Consider the following 12,543-nt stretch of genomic DNA (forward strand, 5'->3'; position numbering starts at 1 on the left):
CTGTGTCTACATACTGTGCACGTCTGGCTGTCTTCAACCTGCTTTGATTAAGTCAAGGTTTGTTGCCTTTCTTCCCACGCCTGCAAAAAGCTCCACTGAAGTAGGGTACACAGGGAATTTTGGGCGATTCAGCAGGAATTGGCCAATATTTGATGTGTTGGTAATCCTTTTCCATCATACCGAACATGTTGGATAATAATCAGCCAATCAGTTGCAATCATCGTTTGGGTATTCACAATACAATGCTCACAGCGGGAGATTCGCCCGTCCACACCAATCCTTGGCCCCACCTGGCTGCTACATCGGTCCCTACAGCCTCTTCTTCCCCATGCTCCAGCGGTCTAAGGACCCGTGACGTCATCACGGCCCATTTACTTGCATTGGACATAAGGACGCTGAGGGACATTGCACAGCTAAAGAGGAGGGGGGGGAGCTCAGCAATCACCACTGTGAGACTGAGAATCTCCATAACATAGGAGGAGACGTTCTGTAGTCTACAGAGAAGAACTATCCTCTCTTCAGGATGGAGAGCGCTCTGCTAGGTGTGAACACTGGGACAGGAGAGCTGCACTCAGTGGCGTCACAAGGGGGGTGCGGCCCGCACCTGGGTGTCACCCCCTTCCGAAAAGTCAGGCGCTCGGTCATGGACCGAACGCCCGACAGTATCAGGAGATAGGAGGGGAACCGGCGGCATACCTTATCCCGCCCGGTGACTGTCCCCTCCTCTCTCTGCCGGTGTCCATCACCAAGATGGCCACCGGCAGGTATCAGAATACTGCCGTGTGCGCAATGACGTCATCGCGAATGCGCGTGGTGACATCATGCGCATGCACAGTGACGTCTCGGCGGGGTGACACTCGGTTACCGCTCCGGGTGTCACCCAGCCTCGGGACGCCCCTGGCTGCACTCACAGCTTTCCCATCTCAGCTGTCACAAGAGAGCCAGCACAGTGCTGTGCTAGAACTCCTGTATTGGAGGTGACAGGTTCAGTAAAGAGAACCTCCAAATGCTATCACACATGGGCTTGCTAGCTGCTGTGTGACAGCAATACATTTAAGTTCAAAGAAAAATAAATTTAAAAAAATATAAAAATTGATTCAAAAATAATAAAATGAATAAAAATTAACAAAACAAAAATAAAAATGATTAAAATAAAAAGGTTATAAAAAAATAAGATAAAAAAATTATAAAAAATAAAAAATGAAAAAATAATACGATAAAAAAATAAAGTAAAAAAAGTAAAAGATAATAAGATTAATAAGATTTAAAAAAAAGTAAAAAACAAAAATTAAAAAATACAAAATTGATAAAGTAAATAAAGAAAAAAATAAAAGCATTTTTTAAACTAACACTGCCACCCCCCACCGTCTGGTTGCCATTCTCCACTACAGGGGGATGGGGTTAGCGGGAAGGGGTGCGCATTGAGGAATCTGGCCTTGGGGCAGCAGAGGGAGTAAATCTGGCCCTGGGAATGTCCAAATGTTTGCAGTCCTTCTGACCATTGCAGACATTCCATGTCTGAGCCTTCTTTGGAGGGCGAGTCTATTAGTCAAACTGGATTTTCCTAACTGATTTCTATTGTTTACAACCAACAGGTGCCACACCTAACATCTTCACAGGAACAAACATGCACATTTAACAATGGGGCCTCCATGTTTTGTATATGAATACCTCAGATCTGATGTCTGCACTTTCAGGAAGAGGCTGGCTGGGTGTAAACCAAGGTCTGTGACTGGAAGTGGAAGACAGAGGAGAGGTCAGCAGTTGAAGGAGAAAACTATGGTCAGGTTTGGTCTGTGGTTTGAGGAAGAGGACAAGAGAAGGGTATACACTAAGGTGTGAATTTGGAGGAGGTTGGAAGTGTGATTGGAGCTCTGTGGTTGGTCTGATTTGATGTCTGCCTGCTAGGAGGAAACATGAGTCATGTTTCAGTAAATGTGTGAACCATTGAGGAGAAAAAGCAAATTCAAAGATGCCTCATGTTTTCTCAAATTAATACCAGGATTATGGATCCACATGAGCATTACAACAAAATGGGCAACAGGTGCCATAGACCCAACCTGACCCTGCCTCATTCTTGGCACATCCTGATTTTGAAGCCCATCTCAAAAAAAGTACCCATGCAGTGGAGCTACCCCCGCACTGCACGGGTTAAGTGCATGTTTTTGTCTAGGAGCTGGAATAAAGTAGAATTACTTGCCCGATCCAGTTTCTGTTGTGCTCAGCGCTCACCTCCTTTCCCCCTTGATCCGGCTGGAGGTATCCTCACGTCTAATGCAAGTCTATGGAACATGATGATTTCAGTGAGCCTTAGACTGCTGGAGTCCAGGGGAGAAGAAGCTGTGGGGACCCGGAGGGAGCTGTCGGGAGCGAGGATCAGGTAAGTAAGCCTCCTTTACTTCAGCCCCTAGCCCAAAACGAGCACCTAACCTTGCAATGTGGGGGTAGCTCCACTACAAGGGTACGTTTTCTGTTTGCTCAGAGATGGGCTACATCTGACCTAACACATACCTACTACTGTACAATTCATTCATAAAGTGAAATCAAAGTCAAATCCCCCCCCCCCCCATGCTGGTGTAAGGACTTACCTTAAATGATGCCTCTCGATCCGACCATCTTCTTCTTTCCTGTAGTTTTCAGGAGTCCCTCCAGCACTGGTGCCGGTCTCTGATCCAGCACTGACTGCTGTGTCTTCTGTGTCCCACGGAGTCTGTGCGGGTGCACGCTGCCGGCATTGATTTACCTTGTGTCTCTCCTCTTCTCCCGGCCAAAGATCTGTACTGCGCATGCGCCTGCCCCATGATCCTTCGCGGCTGCCTGAGAATCTTCAGAACTTCGGACAGGAGCGCGCAGCGGAAACACAGGTAAGTTTGTATCTTTTTCTTTTAGTGTTTTTGCATATATCTACTACTTGCTACCAGTAGATATATGCAAAAAAAACCCTGAAGGTTGAATTCTACTGCATTCATTCAAACTATTGAAAAGGTGAACTGTACATACTGCAAGGATTTTTTAAGCAACTTATTTTTTTTTTTTTTCAGGTATAACATGAGAAAAAAGGTTTCCTGCTTGAGATTCCTGCAGCAGGAACCACAGATATAGCATTGAGTAAAAAGTAAAATACCAGGGAATCTGTAGATGGTCCAAAGTTAGAACAACAGGAAGTGAGAATAGATCTCTCCAAAGTAAGTTAAACCTCCTCCTGACAGTTGTCACCTAAGCAGGTGTCCCTATTGGAAGATGTCTCCCTCTATTCCTGGTCTGGTGTTGGATTTCCTATTATTTTTTTTTCATGATAACAATGGTCCCCTTAACAAATAAAGTGTAAATCTTCCCAGCAAGGACACTGACTGCAATTAAAACCTGAGAGGGGTTCTAAACCTTTTTGGCTTCAGATACATTTTAAGACATCCTTTAGGATGAAAAATGAAACTCCAGGTCTGCCGAGAAGGAACAATCCCCTCCAGGTGAACCGCACACATTGTAAGGCTTTTATTTAACTAGCTTTTTATTTGTTTTTCAGGTGTAACGTGAGAAGAAGACATTGTTCTGAGGAGCCTTAAAAGACCTTCTGCCCATCCGATCTACCCAGACCCCTCACTCAGGACCACAAATGTGTGGAAATAAAAGTTATAATGTTACAGGGAAATTTAATTGAATGAGTTGTGAACAGTATCCCGCCTTTTATGTTTGCTGTGGCCGGGTGTTGTACCATGTACGGTATTAACTTGTATTTATTCATTGTTCCGTGTCTACATATGTAAATATTTGGTATTCAGACGGCCAGACCCAATATTCTATAATGTCTAAAATAAAATATATTTATAATATATAAAACTCCACGTTCTACGCCCTACCCCTGAAGCATCTTCCAATGTGTTTTTCTTAAAAAAATACCCTATACATACCGTTTTTCCTGCTGTCTTGAAGCTGTTCTAGAGATGTCACAGGTCCTTCCTCTTTTACTTGTTGGTGGCGGTTGGTGATCCCTCCTCCTGGATTGTGGGGCGCTCACATAAGGGTATGTGAGTGCCCTTCACCTTGTGTGATGACAAAACCTCCTGGTGGTATGTTCATGACATCCTGAGCCTACAGGAAGTGGCTTGGATGATGCTGGTCATAATTTAAAATGGAAGATGTGCCTTGCTGGATGCCACTGAGGTCAGTCTACAGGGTACAGCTACGGTTATAAAGTGAATATTGCAGCAAAATCTTAATTTTTATTATTTTAAAAAATTGCAAGTCAGCATATTTAATTAAAAAAGAGCACCCCCCTCTGCCCCCCCAAAAAACAGGACCACCTTATATTGAACTTTTTTAATTCCCCAAGCATATGTAAATATAGTAGTACCTTCATAATCCGCTCAATCAACTATTTCTATAGCTGGCCATACACCAGTAGAATTTCATTCTAAAAATTGTGTTTTTGGAACATTTGCTTGATTTTTCAAATAGCTAATGGGGTCAGATTGATTGGTTTCAACTATAGTGACGACCAAATTAAAGAGGCAGGATGGACATTTTTTTCTCAAATTAAAAAAATTCTAACCGTGAATGTGGTTTTCATTTGCGGAACTCCATTTATGGCTGCAGTGGCGGACCTAAGAAGCAAAGGCCCTGGTGCAAGATTTTTTCCCGGGCCCCCCAACCTCCAAATCCTACCCCTCTCACAGAAGCCCATGGTACCAGCTGCACCAGCGGTAGGTCCACCCCTGTATGGATAAATTACCTGATGAGATTTTTTCTATAGATTTTTTGGGGGATTGGATGGATTTGGACTTTTTTCTTGTGGATTGATCTGAGCAATTGCCTTTGTTGCCTTACCTGTTGGACTGTGCCATATGGCCTGATGGCCACTGTATGAGGACTGTCACCTGCAGCTATTTATATACGTCCCTTTTGTTTCCCATTGTTTTCATTCTGCACCTGTCTTCCCAGTATGACTTTTGTCTCAAGTGTCTCCTTATTTCTGTATAAAGGTGCCCACACACCTTGCAGTTATCATTCGATTTTGGAATGAAATCGGGTTTTCATACGATAATTGGGCAGTTGATGAGAAGTGAACTAACAGAATTACTGTACTCCGGGCCGAATTTCCCCGATCGGTAAGGCTAGAAAACTTTTTTCGAATCGTACGAAAATCGATGGATTCGTGGTGTTTTTTTTCCGAAAAAAATCACAATATTAACACACGAAATTAACGAAATTCGGTCAGTTAGTATTGCTAACTAGGGATGCACCGATACAGTTTTTTTGGTATCAAGTACTGATATTTTTTTCAGTACTCGCCAATACTGAATACCGACACCGGAAGTCCCATTAAGGAAGCCAGGCGGCGTGTAATGACTCGCCACCTGGCTTCCTGATTAGCAGGGAAGCCATCTCCAGGCTCCCTCGTCACCAACTGTCTCCAGGCTCCCTTGTCACAAGCAAGAATGGAGCCGGCTTTCTGGCCAATCAGAAAGCTGGGCGCCATGTAATGACACATTGCCCGGCTTCCTGATTGGTCGAGAAGCTGGCCAATCAGGAAGCCGGCCAATGCGTCATTACACAGCGCCCAGCTTCCTTAATGGTCGGGAAGCCGTCTCCATGCTCCCTCGTCACCTGGTGATGAGGGAGCATGAAGCTGACACACTGCCGGGCTTCCTGTTTGGCCCGGAAGTTGGCTCTATGCTCCCTCGTCACCAGGTGACGAGGAAGCATGAAGCCGGCTTTCTGGCCAATCAAAAAGCCGGGCAGCACGTAATGACTGGCTGCTCGGTTTCCTGATACTGAAAGCTCAAGTATCGGGCTAGGCATCTGAGCATTTGGGCTAGTACGAGTACTCGCCCAAATACTCGGCATCGGCACCCATACGGATACTAATATCGGTATCGGTGCATCCCTATTGCTAATGAACGATAATTGAAATCAACATTGGTCGGTGCTTGATGGGGCAGTCGTGCGGAAATCAGATGACGGGACGAAATAAATCGAACGATAATTGTAGGTGCATGGGCATCTGTATCTGTTGTGCCAGTGCTGGTCTATATGGTATGTGTCACCAAAAAAAAGAAGCTATTCTCTGAAATGGCAGTACTATGTCATCGACTTTTTAGTGGAAACAACAGCAAGCGAAAGAAAAAAATCCAACTCTTATGATTGGCGGCTCCGGTCAGAAATTTTTTGGCAAGGGCTGTTCTCTGCTACCCAGAGTCAAAACAGCACTGTTCAATCCAGCCATGGTGACTTAAAGGAGAACTATGGGGTTAGGGCTTTTCCCCATAGTTCTCCTTAGGGTAACGGGAGGACACAAACTAGCGTCCTCCCATCACTCTAAGCTCAGTATACCGCGAGCATACTGAGACGCCGCAGTGTACCGTGAGCTACAGCTCACAGTATACTGAGACGCCACAGCTGAAGCGGATCCCGACAATTATGTCTGGATCCGCCCAGCTGCGTGAGTGACAGCTGGCCCTGCCTATCTAGAGGCAGAGCCAGCTGTACCCGCCCCCTCCCCCGTCCGTTCTGCCAGTCAGCGCTGGAGGATCAGGGAGGGGGGAATCCAGCCCCTCCCCTGTCACGGCAGAGAGCCGTGACAGGATCGAGAAGTGAGCGAACGCCGGTATGTGTTCGCTCATTTCCCGATCTACTGAGCCGACCTGTGACAGTCTCATTGTCACAGGTCGGCTAGAACTATGAGGTGAGTGAAAAGCACTCACCTCATAGTTCTCCTTTAAGATGGACCTACACTAGTAGAATGTCATTCAAAAAGTGATTTTGGAACGTTCATTTGATTTTCTAATAGCTAATGGGGTCAAATCGGCCATAGCTTTCCACTGCAGCGGGGGAAAAATGAAAGGAGCAGGATGGGAATTTTTTCTCAAGCGAACAACATTCTAACAGTGAATGGGATTTCCCTTCAGCAATCAAAGGAAATGTCAAGTTTCTGATGGAATTATCGGATGTTCTGATGAGATTCCATATGAACGTTCGTACAAAAATCTACCAGCTTAGGTTGTAGGCCATTAAGTACAATCTCCTGTTCTACCGCCAACTCATCAACAAGCTGATTAGGGCTAAACTAGAAGGAAATAACAATTACATCAAACCCTTGAGGAAACTTGGAGGGTGATTCACGAGGAAAGGAAGGATTAAGCCGAAGCTTAAGGTACTCGTGACGCTTCACACATATTCTCCTGAGGTAAAACAACCCCCTTGTTCCTGAGCAATAAGTTAGGTCAGTGGCATCACAAGGGGGGTGCACCCCGCACCCGGGTGACACCATTGGAGGGGTGACACCAAAATGATTGACAGTCATTTTAGTGTCACCCCCTCTAAAAAAGTCGGACACTTGGTCATGGACCGAGAGCCCGACAGTGTCAGGAGGGGACCCGGCAGCATACCTCATCCAGCCGGGTAAACATCCCCTCCTCTCTGCGGGCGTCCATATGCAAGATGGCCATCGGCAGGTGTCAATTAGATAGCCACACATGCGCGATAAGGTCATCGCGCACGCGTGTGGCGACGTAAGGCGCATGCGCGATGACACCATGGCGGGGTGTCACCTGATCCCCGCTCCTGGGTGACACATGGCTTCGGGACGTCCTTGAGTTAGGTTCACGCAAACTGAGACCTAAGACCGAGTAGGAAGGAACCTGATGGGCAGATTGTTTTTAGGGCCGCCAACAACTAATTGATTAATCTATAATAATCAATTATGAGAATAGCTGTCATTAATCAAATAAATAATCGGGCAACTAATCGATTATGAAAATAATCGTTAGCTGCAGCCCTAATATTGTTCCTCTACACTTCAGGTCCACAAACCAACATCCTTATTGCCCTTGGAAATAGAATAGACATGGAAATAGTGGAAATGACAAACAAGTGAAGAAAGATACATACGTTCCAGTGTAGGAGACATTGGTCAGGCTCTTCAGGCAGGTTAAAAAATGACTCCATTCCTTGACAAATGCTCTACACCAGGGGTATGGAAACTCAGCACTACAGCTGTGGAACTAGAAGTCCCATGAGGCATTGCAAGACTCTGACAGCCAAAGGCGTGAATCCCAGAGGCAGAAGGATGATAGAATTTGTAGTGTCACCACATCTGGAGTGCTGAAGTTGCCTACCTCTGGTCTACACCCAGAAATCAAGTGATCATAAAGTAGTGCAATGACTAGGGGGTCCCACTCACATAGCTCCCCAACTCTATAGTGCATATTTCACGCACCCTTAGGCTGCCAAAGCCACTCCAGGGTCACATGCACCCTGGACTTTCAACCTTACCAGCCCCACGCATACCTTACTTTTCAGAAGGCACTGGATCCTTCAAATCCCCTCATCAGCTAAATACTAACAATTATGTTCTGCTCCTGAGACTTCTTGTGCTCTTCCTTCAAAGAGAACAGATCCTCAGGAACCTACCTGACAATTTCCATTGATTTCCAACCTAGACACTGATTAGGTCAGACGTTACACTTGATCTTAGCCAAAAGGTCTCCATGGTGTGCCACCTCTGGTGGGAACGCAAGACACAATGATGTGTTCCAGAGCAATAAACAACAGGCAGGCATGGAAGGAAAGAGTTAGAACTTATTTTAAGGTTTATGACCCTGCGATGGAGATTTTGCCCTCTCTGTTTGTCATCTTTGATAGGAAATTCACATTTTAGAGGTGTCACCAGATTAGGGGGTGACAGGAAATCTTACAATGCTGGGGTAAGTTCTGATCTAATGGAGGCTGGGGCTTTTGGGGAGCATTCTGAGCTGGCCGAGACTGGGGTACATTATGAGCTGGATGAGGCTTGGGGAACATTCTGAGCTGGTGGAGGCTAGGGGAACATTCTGAGCTGGTGAAGGCTAGGGTAACAATCTGAGCTAGTGGAGGCTTGGGGGACTCTTAGATGGTGGAGGCTTGGGGAAGTTCTGAGCTGACAGAGTATTCAAGGGCATTATGAGTTGGATGAGGCTTGAGGAACATTCTGAGCTGGTGGAGTCTAGGGGAACATTCTGAGCTGGTGGAGGCTTGGGGAGCTCTTAGATGTTGGAGGCTTAGGGAAGTTCTGAGCTGACAGAGTATTGGAGGGCATTATGAGTTGAATGAGTCTTGGGGAATGTTCTGAGCTGGCAGAGGCTAGGGGAACATTCTGAGCTGGTAAAGTCTTGAGGGAACTCTTAAATGGAGGAGGCTTAGGAAAGTTCTGAGCTGGAAGAGTCTTGGTGGACATTATGAATTGAACGAGACTTGGTGAACATTTTGAGCTAGTGGAGGCTAGGGGAATATTCTGATTTGGTGGAGCTCTTAGATGGCAGAGGCTTAGGGACATTCTGGGTTGGCAGAGTCTTGGTGGGTGTCACGTACCTGAGTGGAGTCCGTATGTGTGAGAAGGCCTCCCTTGCACCTCGTGTCCCGAGGACTCTGGGGATGGGTACAGAGACCAAGTGGACAGGGAGTGGCACGAGTGCCAGTGGTGAAGAACACCGTGTAAGCCGAAATCCAAGTAAACAAGCCGGGGGCAATTCCAATCGGGCAATCAAGGTACAGAAGGGTCAGGCATAAAAGAAATCCAATAAACAAATCCGAGGTCGAGGGCAGGTAGCAGTCGTCAAGGCAGATCCGGGTCACAAGTCAAACAGGAGATCACAGAAGTACAGGAACAGAGGGGAGCTGAAGATAATCCAGCAATACTGTATGGTGGTGCTCAGGCTGGGTTTATATAGGGGAAGTGATGAGTGTGCGTTTCCATTCCGCTGGATGGCCTCGTCTGCGCATGCGCTGAAGAGAGCGTAACCGCGCGTTATGGGACTGCGCACTTGGCGCATGCGCAGTTGGCGGAGGATTCTTACAATGGGCATTATGAGTTGAATGAGGCTTGGGGAATGTTCTGAGCTGGCAGAGGCTAGGGGAACATTCTGAGCTGGTGCAGTCTTGAGGGAGCTCTTAAATGGCGGAGGCTTAGGGAATTTCCGAGCTGGCAGAGTCTTGGTGGACATTATGAGTTGAACGAGACTTGGGAAGCATTCTGAGCTAGTGGAGGCTAGAGGAACATTGTGAGCTGGTGGAGGCTTAGAAAAGTTCTGAGCTGACAGAATATTGGAGGGCATTATGAGTTGGATGAGGTTTGGGGAACTTTCTGAGCTAATGGGGGCTAGGGGGACATTCTGAGTTGGTGGAGCTCTTAGATAGCAGTGGCTTGGGGTAGTTCTGGGTTGGCAGAGTCTTGGGGGACATTATGAGTTGGATGAGGCTTGGGGAACATTCTGAGCTGGTGGAGGCTAAGGGGAACATTCTGAGCTGGTGGAGGCTAAGGGGAACATTCTGAACTAGTGGAGGCTCTAAGATGGCAGAGGCTTGGGGCAGTTCTCCGCTATACATGCACTTTAAGGGCCCATTTAGATTTGTGTGTTGTAGTAATACACTTTATCCCAAAATGCGGCAATGCATGTTACATACGGTACCATTCATTTTGAATCGCACAGCAATGTGCTAAGGCAACACGCATGCATCGTAGTGTGCCGTAATGCATGGCAAGGCACCATAGTGGGTCGCAGTGGTTACAACATTTTGTCCCATTTGATTTTTGTGATGTTTTGCTGCGTTGACAGACCACTCCAGCTGTCCTAACACCATGCACATGATCACAGGACATGACAGATGTTAATGTACAAAGGTTGGGTCACCTTGGGTTGTCCTATTCTTACTGTTGCCGCAGTCACCTTCTATCCATTATCAGAGCCCTTCAAATCTCAGCCAGTCAGGGGACAAGGGACACAAGTAGCACACCCAAGGGCCCCATCTACACACTCAGCACACACATGGCGTGTAGATCCTATTTATTCACCGACAGCCCGCATTTGCCTACAATTCGTATTCATCTTCCTTTTATTTGACTGAGTAACCTGAGCGCATTCAAATAGCCGGGAGGAGGAGGTGGTGGAGGGAGGAGGAAGGTAATTACCATCACTAAAGCCCCCGGTCCCTGCCCTTACCTGAGGTCACGTGACCCCGGCCCCTGCCTGCCGAAGCCAGCCCCCTCCCCACCTTCCCAGGTGATCCGTCTCCGGGCCGGAGAGAGAAAGACAAAAAAAAAAAAAGTTGTCGAACTAGTTGGTCGGGTGTGTGACACGGCGGGGAGGAGGAGCCATGGTGAGGATGGACTGACAGCGGCGGTTGAGCAGAGCGGATCTGGGATTTGGGACGGATCGGGACCTCCGGGAGCAGAGATCGGCTGGGGGGAGAAAGGTGAGACGGATGCGGGGACCCCGCTGGGTACACCGGGCATTGTATTCCTCCTGATGGCAGGGAGGCTGGGGCGGCTTCTCATTCGATATGGGCTGGGATACGTTCTGATCTGGCTGAGAGAGAGAAGGATGTGTTCTGATCTGGTGGAGGCTGGGGTAGGTTCTAGGGTTGCCACCTGTCTCGTATTCACCTGGACAGTCCTGGTTTTGAGTCCTGTATGTGCTGTATCCAGGTTTCAGGCCAGCTGAAGCCCAGACACAGCACATACAGGACTCACAACCAGGACTGTCCAAGTGAATCCGGGACCGGTGGCAACCCTAGTAGGTTCTGATCTAGTGGAGTGTGGGGTAGGTTCTGATCTAGTGGAGTGTGGGGTAGGTTCTGATCTAGTGGAGTGTGGGGTAGGTTCTGATCTAGTGGAGTGTGGGGTAGGTTCTGATCTAGTGGAGTGTGGGGTAGGTTCTGATCTAGTGGAGTGTGGGGTAGGTTCTGATCTGGTGGAGGCTAGGGTAGGTTCTGATCTGGTGGAGGCTAGGGTAGGTTCTGATCTGGTGGAGGCTAGGGTAGGTTCTGATCTGGTGGAGGCTAGGGTAGGTTCTGATCTGGTGGAGGCTAGGGTAGGTTCTGATCTGGTGGAGGCTGGGGTAGGTTCTCATCTGGTGGAGGCTGAGGTAGGTTCTCATCTGGTGGAGGCTGAGGTAAGTTCTGATCTGGCGGAGTGTGGGTTAGGGTCTGATCTGGCGGAGTGTGGGTTAGGGTCTGATCTGGCAGAGGCTGGGGTAGGGTCTGATCTGGCAGAGGCTGGGGTAGGTTCTGATCTGGCAGAGGCTGGGGTAGGTTCTGATCTGGCGGAGGCTGGGGTAGGTTCTGATCTGGCGGAGGCTGGGGTAGGTTCTGATCTGGCGGAGGCTGGGGTAGGTTCTGATCTGGCGGAGGCTTGGGTTTTTCTGATGGCATTCTGAGCTGGTAGAGGCAAAGAGGAATGTTTTGAGCTACTCAGGAGTTGGGGATGTCTTGATCTAGTGGACGTTTGGGGGACATTTTGAGTTCATGGTGGTTTGGGGTACGTCTTGACACATCGAAGCCTTGGTGGATGTTCTGAACTGGCGGAGGCTTAAAGCACATATTGGTTTGGGGGACGTCCTGTACGGGTGGGGGATTGGGAGACGTCCTGAGCTGACGGGGCCTTCAGTGACCTTCTAAACTGGCAGTGGCTGGAGGGACATCTTGATTTGGCGAAGGTTTGGGGGATGTCCTGAGCTGGCAGAAGCTTGAGGGACTTTTTGATCTGGCAGATGTTTGGGGGGGGGGGGGGGG

At 47.9% G+C, this 12,543-nt stretch overlaps 1 protein-coding gene across 1 annotated transcript in view; it reads left to right on the forward strand.

Annotated features, from left to right (window-relative positions):
* The first annotated feature begins 11,181 nt into the window (after positions 1–11,181).
* Positions 11,182–12,543, forward strand: part of LOC108804485 (phospholipid-transporting ATPase IC-like) — a 72,689-nt gene continuing 71,327 nt past the window's right edge. The window contains exon 1 of the mRNA XM_018576262.1: positions 11,182–11,227. The gene's annotated coding sequence lies outside the window, so the exon portion shown is untranslated. The remainder of the gene's footprint in view (positions 11,228–12,543) is intronic.

This window comes from Nanorana parkeri, unplaced genomic scaffold (genome assembly GCF_000935625.1).
Source record: "Nanorana parkeri isolate BGI_ZX_2015 unplaced genomic scaffold, ASM93562v1 scaffold61, whole genome shotgun sequence".
Lineage (NCBI taxonomy): Eukaryota > Metazoa > Chordata > Amphibia > Anura > Dicroglossidae > Nanorana > Nanorana parkeri.